The sequence below is a fragment of the Capsella rubella genome, unplaced genomic scaffold (genome assembly GCF_000375325.1).
Source record: "Capsella rubella cultivar Monte Gargano unplaced genomic scaffold, Caprub1_0 scaffold_6, whole genome shotgun sequence".
Lineage (NCBI taxonomy): Eukaryota > Viridiplantae > Streptophyta > Magnoliopsida > Brassicales > Brassicaceae > Capsella > Capsella rubella.
The window spans coordinates 10,307,280-10,315,748 of record NW_006238918.1 but is presented as its reverse complement, the minus strand read 5'-3'; positions in this window follow the sequence as shown (position 1 = coordinate 10,315,748).

The following is an 8,469-nucleotide window of genomic DNA, read 5'->3' as shown; positions in this document are numbered from 1 at the left end:
ATGATTAAAAAAATTTTATGAAAAATGATAAACTTTTTATATAGTTTATAAAGTACTTCTAATTGTTGTAAAATCATTTAAAATTTCTACCTCTACGCGTCCAACACCAAATTATTTTACAACTATATTTCCAAATGTGGTAAAATCATAATTGAAATTTTAGATATAATATAATACAATTAAAAACCGTAATTGTAATTTTAGTTTGAAATTTTTCATTTTTATTTTTTATTTACAATTATAATTATAATCATTTCGAGTGTCTCTTTTTGGAATAATTAAAATCATGGTATAAAAACGACATCATTTGGCCATTCTCAATGCCACCTCACTCTTACTCTTTGAGTCATCTACATGTATCATCTGAATTAGCATCTTATAGTGACATGTGGCATATGAGTTAGCATCCGTTAATGTTGAGTCTGAATTGACACTGTTTGTACTAATTGGATTTGAAATTTGAATTTTATTTGAATTTGGGTATAAATTCGCATTGCATCGTTGTACATGTAGAAATCGGCAGTTTTGAAATTGTACGGGTATGAAATGGCTATTTCCCCAAAGTGGTGAGCTAGTGGTTCCCATCTGGTAGAAGAGTTGTCATGTTGGTCTATGTCAGGAATCGTTTCTCTCCAGATACGAATTTTTTTCGCTTTTTTTTTTGTCAGCAACAAAAAAAATTAGCTCAATAGAGCCAATTTGGGGACAATTGTTTACATACTTCACTGGATGCAGAATGATACGAGCTTTGCGTACCATGGAGTCCGCCTTATCATTCAAATTCCTTGGTATTAAAGATAAAGAAAAAGTTGTGAACTCTTCCCTATCCGCTGTGATATCATTCAGGTAGACAGAGAACGCCGGCCACTCGTAGGGAGAAGACACCATCTTCACCAAGTCTTAACAGTCGATAAGAAACACTACATCTATGTTTTCATGGCCAATCATACATCTCATCGCCCACACTAAAGCTTCTACTTCTGAGTGGAGTGGAGAAAGACTTTGTTGGAGATTAGAAGCTCTCATGGTCGTCGAAAAATCCTGATCATGCTGACAAAACCATCCTAGGCCTGAAAATATATTCGAGTCCTTCCATGATCCATCAATGAAACATCAGTATCCTGAGAACCTAGTGGTTAAGGTATTTAAGCGAACTTGTGGTCTAGCTCCCTCTGCCAGAGGAGTTACAGAAGGCGCCAATACGTCATTCTATGCGTCATGCCATATCCTCGACTCATCCTTTGCAGCCCCAACTATATCTAAGGGGGATTCATCTACATTTTCATAAATTTTGGCATTCCGAGTCTTCCAAATATACCACAGTAACCAAGGAGAAAAGTCAAACTGATCCCCACCTGTTAGTAAACAAAGAATGTAATCCATGTTTACATACACTAACGACGTCGGAAAGGCAATAGAGCCCACCGGGATGTTGGCCAAGGCCCAAGATTGCCGTGCTGGTGGACATTCAAAGATAACATGATTAACCAACTCCACATGAGCTCTACAGCGGCCACAAGTGGGGTCGCAAAGAATACCCCTCTGATTCAGATTTACCAATACTGAGATACATCCCGTCAAAACTTGCCACATAAAATGTTGAATCTTAGGTGGGCAGCTCACCTTCCAAACTCTTGCCAGTAAAACTGTGAAATCTGGTCCACAAACCGGCATAATTTGTTGTCTCAGATCTACTAATCTAGCCGTATGGTAACCAGACTTTACTGTATATTTTCCATTCTTCGTAAAGTGCTAGCCCATAGGGTCTCCGACTTGCCTACTCCCCACCCGAATAGCATTAATCAGAGCAACATCATCTGGAGCAAAATGCTAAATAAGCACATCCTGGCGCCAAAAATTTGTTAGACGATCAATCAAGTGTCCTAATTGTAAGGACGGATCCATAAGGGAACCGTTACTTAAAGCTGGTCTTGGGAATTGAGAAGTGATACAAGACTCGGTGGTGAGCTTGTATTAGGATAGATATGACGGCTTCACAAGATGGTGGTCGCTTCTCTCTTGTGAAGGAAAGATGGTCGTTGATGTAGATCTGACACGATGACGGTTGTTTCTCTCGTGTGGGATCGAATGAAGGGGAAGTGCTGGCGAATTGAAGTACACCACAGAGATTTGATTGGTCTCTGATACAGTATACGATCGCTTAGATAAGCTCATGGTCACGCACTCACCTTAACAAGGTGATTTGAATAACAAAAACAACCAGGAAAGACTCTCCTCGCGACTGCAACAGCCAAACAACGCCCTACAACAATCCACACAAACAAAATCTCTAAGAACCAATTGGTCAGAAACAGCAGAAACACTACAGCCGCAGAAACTAAGCCCTAAAACATAAGCCAACCGTTAACTTCTTAATTCCTTCAGTGGAAAGAAAGAACCAAACGCCACCAAGGTTCCCACAAAGTGTGGTGCCGATCAGAGAAACGATGAAACTACGATCGCACTTACAAACTCCACTGATCCCAGTTCGCAACAGAGAAAAAGGGTCTAACCAAACTGCATATAACTCACTGAATATTATTCTGAATCCACTTCTGTAAAAAGGAGAATCAACGTACACGCCTTAAGAACAAATCTACAAAAATTCGTTACCTTTCGATAAGATTTGATACGTCGGAACTCTATTCTACCAAGACGTGACGAATCTACTTCTCTTGCCTTAAACACCAAAGCAAAGCTAACACTCTCCTTCTCACAAGTGAACTTCTCCTTCTCCTTTTCTCAACTCAACTCTCAGAAACAACAGCGACAAAACAAAAGAGAGAAACGTTCTTTATAAAACTAGGGTTTTTGGTTTAATCTGATTAAACCATGATTTACCTAAACCGACATTAATTAAACATCATTTGATTCAATTGAAAAATCGACTAGTTTAAAAAATCAACCGGAATTAAACCGACTCCACCCTAATTCTTATACACAATCAAGTCTCATATTATTTTTCAGAATACGGACGTAACAAAAATTTTGCTACCACACTGATGAGCTTTGACATGATGGCCTTTGGTAACTTAAAACATGACATCACATAAGTAGGTTGAAAAGACCCGACCCGTTTTTTTTTAATTCATTAATTAATAGTCCCATACCTACTAATTAATCTAACCGAATTAACCCAACAATAAATCATCATGCACAGCGGAAACATATTAAACCAACATCAATTAATCATAATATTAATTAATCAATCATTCAATAACCACAATTTACACCAGCAACCTAGAATGCCTCTAAACCAGGTTCCAACAACAATTAACATATTTATAAACATAACAACCGAGACCCTAGATCATTCTTCCTCTCCTCGCCATGATTACACGGATCACAATTTACCTGCACCACAAACACAATGAGATGCGTGAGTATTATCACAAATACTTAGTGAGAGCGATCCTCCCATCTACGAGCTATACACACAAGCTATGAGATAACACCCACATATATAACATAAACAAACCATTCAGCAAGCTAAACATCCAATAACACTTCCAATTCACCTACAAATCATCACAAACAAGTCACTCAATCCCAATCGCTTAGATAAGCTCATGGTCACGCACTCACCTTAACAAGGTGATTTGAACTACAAAAACAACCAGGAAAGACTCTCCTCGCGACTGCAACAGCCAAACAACGCATTACAACAAACCACACAAACAAAAATCTCTAAGAACCAAAAGGACAGAAACACCAGAAAAACTACAGCCGCAGAAACGAAGCCCTAAAACATAAACCTACCGTTAACTTCTTAATCCCTACGGTGAAAAGCAAGACCCAGACGTCGCGAAACTCCCCACAAAATATGGTGCCGATCGGAGAAACGATGAGACCACGATCGCACTTACAAACTCCGCTGATCCCAATTCGCAACAGAGAAGAAGCGTCTCACCAAACTGCATATAATTCACTGAATATTAATCCGAATTCACTTCTGTAAAACGGAGAATCAACGTACACGCCATAGTAACAAACCTACCAAATTTCGTTACCTTTCGATAAGACTTGATACGTCGTAACTCTATCCTACCAAGACATGACGAATCTGCTTCTCTTGCCTTAAACACCAAAACAAAGCTAACCATCTCTTTCTCACAAGTGAACTTCTCCTTCTCCTTTTCTCAACTCTCAAAAACAACAGCGACAAAACAAAAGAGAGAAGAAACGTTCCTTATAAAAGTTAGGGTTTTTGGTTTAATCTGATTAAATCAGGATTTACCTCAACCGACTTTAATTAAATTTCCTTTGATTCAATTAAACAAATCGACCAGTTTAGGAAATAAACCGAAATTAAACCGATTCCACCATAATTCTTATACACATTCAAGTTTCCTATTAATTTTCAGAACATGCGCGTTACATAGGTAAAGCTGAACAGGTATCGAGTTGTTTTCGCTAATTTATGGTCTCTTAAAAAATTTTAGAACCGAGATTTTTTAAGAGTTGCTCTTATATCATATGAATATGAACTCTTGTTTTTGATCCATTTGAATATCCAAGAAAAAAAAATATTTATAAATTATACTTTTTCAGAAATTATTTTCGGAATCTTCTATAAGTCTAAGAACAAAAATTATTTAAATTATATTTTCATATGATCTAATATATATGTATTTATCTCTAATATATTATATACAATATATATATATATATATATATATATATATATATATATATTTCAATAATGTTTCATAGTCCAAAGACATTGCATACAAGATTTTCGAAATTGGGGGTAGTGCCATTGGATAAGTTTCGTTTATGTTTTTTTTTTAGTTATTTTCTATATTTCTTAGGAATCTTATTCTAAGTATCAACTTTTAAAGAGAAGTCTTGTCGCTCCAAGAAAACAAAAAATCCAGAAAAAAAAATAAAAGAATAGTCTTGTCAACCACCTTATTGCAAAGTTTGAATAATGGATTGGACATGACTTCAGAGATCATGTGAACTTTTGGGTCCCAATTCTTAATTATTGATCCTCTATTTTTCACATGTATAAATCTTCTCGTATTTTAAAGTCCTTTGAAAAATAAGCACAACGACACTTCAGCAATAGGAGTTGGAATATCATAAAACCAATGTTTGACGGGATTCATTAGTTTGTTATCATCGATCATAAAATTTGTAGAATAGAAGATAGTCCAATTATGCGCAAATAAAGTCTCTCGCCATGATTTTAGGTATTGAAAAAGAATAAACATTTTTTTGGTAGAAGAAAATAATAAACATTACTATAGAAAGAGAGTGTTATTAATCATAAATCTAATAAAGTTGGAAAGAATTATCTATGGTAAAATCTTCTACATTATATTTCTCATAATTTAGAATAATTAATAAATTTAAGGGGGAATTTCAAAAATACTCCTTTTCATATTCCTATTTTTAAAAATATCCTTTTTCAAACTTTATCAAAAACCCATTAAAAATATTGAAATTTATCCAAATATGTGTGTAAGCTTATAAATATATACACAAATTACTTTTATATGTGTATAAAACATTATATACCTTTCATAAATAGCGTAAAAATAAATTATAAAAACCTTATAAAAACCTTATAAAAACCGTATAAAAACCGTATAAACCCTTTGAAAAACCTTTTAAAAACCTTATAAAACTTATAAAAACGATTTAAAACTATTTAAAACATTTTAAATTATTTGTATCGAATCTCCCAGTAGTAGTTATTATATAGAAGTACCTTATAAACTATATAAAACTTTATAATTTTTATATTTAAAAAAGGGTATTTTTGAAAATGGATAGATAAACAGGGTTTTTTTAAAAAAGGGTACACCAAAAGGGGTATTTCTCAAAAATTCTCTAAATTTAAAGACTACAAAAATAAAACATATGGAAACCCAAATATAATTAATAGATCGGTGTTTCATGTCTTATGCTATGAATGGATATATAAACAAGATTTTGAATTGGTCCGTTTAATATGATTTAATTGGTTTTAATCAGAACTGGTCGATTAATTTGAATTAGTGGATTAATTTTAATTACTCGGATTAACTTGGATTGGTTGGTTTACTCTTGTTTAGTTGGTAAAAATAAAATAAATAAAAAAGATCGGGTTTTTCAGAAAAATATAACGAGTGACGTAAAAGAAAATAACATTCATTACAAATAGCTCGACCATGGTAGTTAGTTTTCATTTCATAAATAAATATGTTTTTCTTTAAATCAAGTATATGTCTAAATTTAGACTCTCATACCTTATTGCTTAGATTTTTTTTTTCTGTTTTTCCATTTATTACTTTTTTACTTTTGATATTATTATAGATTGTTTCTTACTTATCAAATAGGCACATCGATAAAAGAAAAAATGGATGTTATTGTAATATACTATATAAAACTTTTTTAATAGTTATTTACTCACATAATCATCATATGTATCAAGTAAAATATTAAAATATTTTCATATGATAATATCTAAAATATTTTCATATATCATATTTATCGTAAAAGAAAATATATAAAATAAGGATTAGAAAATTTTCTTGATATATTCAAAATTTTTATTAACAAATTAAACTATTAACTTAATTTTTTGTTACTTTGGTTTGAGGTTTTCCAATAGATTAGGGAGTGAGTCTGAGTTGGTTCTCATTCGATAAAATATAATCGTTCGTCATTTATATTTTTATGCACCCCGTCTTAGCTTATAGGTAAGGTAGGCAAATGCCATGTGTCTATTTATAATTTTTAAAAATTTCTTACAGTTTTTGAAAAAACAAATTATCAAAAGATTTTATATTTTTTTGAGATTTGCCGAGGACCTTTTTATGGATTAAGATGGGGCTGTTTCTATGTAGACATAATGAGAGAGGGATGGAGGAATTTGAATAAGTTTATAATAATAACTTGTCAGTTGTCCGCGCTACGCGCGAAAGTTTTATTACGTAGTTTATGAGTAATTGATTCATATTTTATTTCGTACTTATTTTCTCCACTACATCATATTTTTATTTTCTATCTTATGTTGTGTTTGTATAGAAAATCTATTTTATTTTAGTTGAGAAATTAAGTGTGTATAGTATAAATCGATGTGTAGGCGTAAACGGAAGTGTTATGGAGAGTTGTAGAAAAAATGTGTTATTAAGGCTCCCACCAAATATAGATCTAGATGATGTTAATATTGTGGGTCCTTTTAATATGTTGGTCCAAAAATTGAGAATAATTTGTGGATTCGCGCGAATTGTTGTATTTTTTATTTATTGATTTGGCGATTTGTTGTTTATTATATATTTATTTTTGTTTGTTATGTTTTTGTTTGTTATTTTTATTTGTTATATTTGTTATTTGTTTTTCTTATGTAACATACATATAAGTATAATCTACTTTATACTAATTTAACATATTTATTTTATTATAATTATTATTTGAAAGGACTTTTCATATTTGTTTTTGAAAAAACTTGTTTACATGTGTATAAATCGTTAAATTAAATGACAAAATGGTCTAAATAAATTATTAAAATTTAAATAGTAAAATGATGTGGATGATGTTTGAAAAGACTTTTCATATTTCTTTTTGAAAAACTTGTGTACATGTGTATAAATATTTAAATGAAAGAATAAAATGGTATAAATAAATTATTAAAATTAAATAGTAAAATGATGTGGATGATGATTAGGATGATGAGGTGGCTTAAGAAGAAGAGAGCAAAGTTAACTTTATATATATAGATAAACACTTATGAAATTGGGTGAGTAAAAAACAACGATAGTAACTCTACGTTAGTAGATAACCGACTGAGTGGAATAAATTAAGTTACTCACATATACCAACTTAAGTAGTATGAGTGATCCAACATGGTTTTCTCTTAACAAATAAATACAAGGTCAGCAAAGCTATGAAAAACTCTTATCCACATGAATACATAAACACCAAAACTTTTTGAAAATATGCTTAGCTTTTTGTAATTCAATATTCTCTATCTATTTTGTGTTTGAATTTTGATGATAGCAATAATTATCTTTGTATATATACACCTTCCGCTAAACATGTATGATAAGAATATGTTGATCAATATTGACACATTTTTTAAGTTGTTAACTATATTTCTAACAAAACTCCCGTACAAAAGTAAGTTCGGGTCTAACACTAGTATCTATATTAACATATTTAATTACATTTTGTGTTCTACCCTTTTATTTTGTAATATTTACATAAATAAACTATTACCATTTAATTAAACAACAAAAGTTAGAGTAAATTTTGTAATTAAATTATAATAAATTGGAAAATTGGAACCAGTATTTATTACATTTAACAAAATTTTCTAAAATATCTCCCTAATAAAATGAATTTTGTTTAAATATCTTTAAATGATCTTATATGTTTTAAAAATTTATATTCTTACATATAACATATGTATCATAATAATACAAATTCTTTTCCGCATATGTTGCAATATGAATTTTTGAAAACGGACATATATTAATC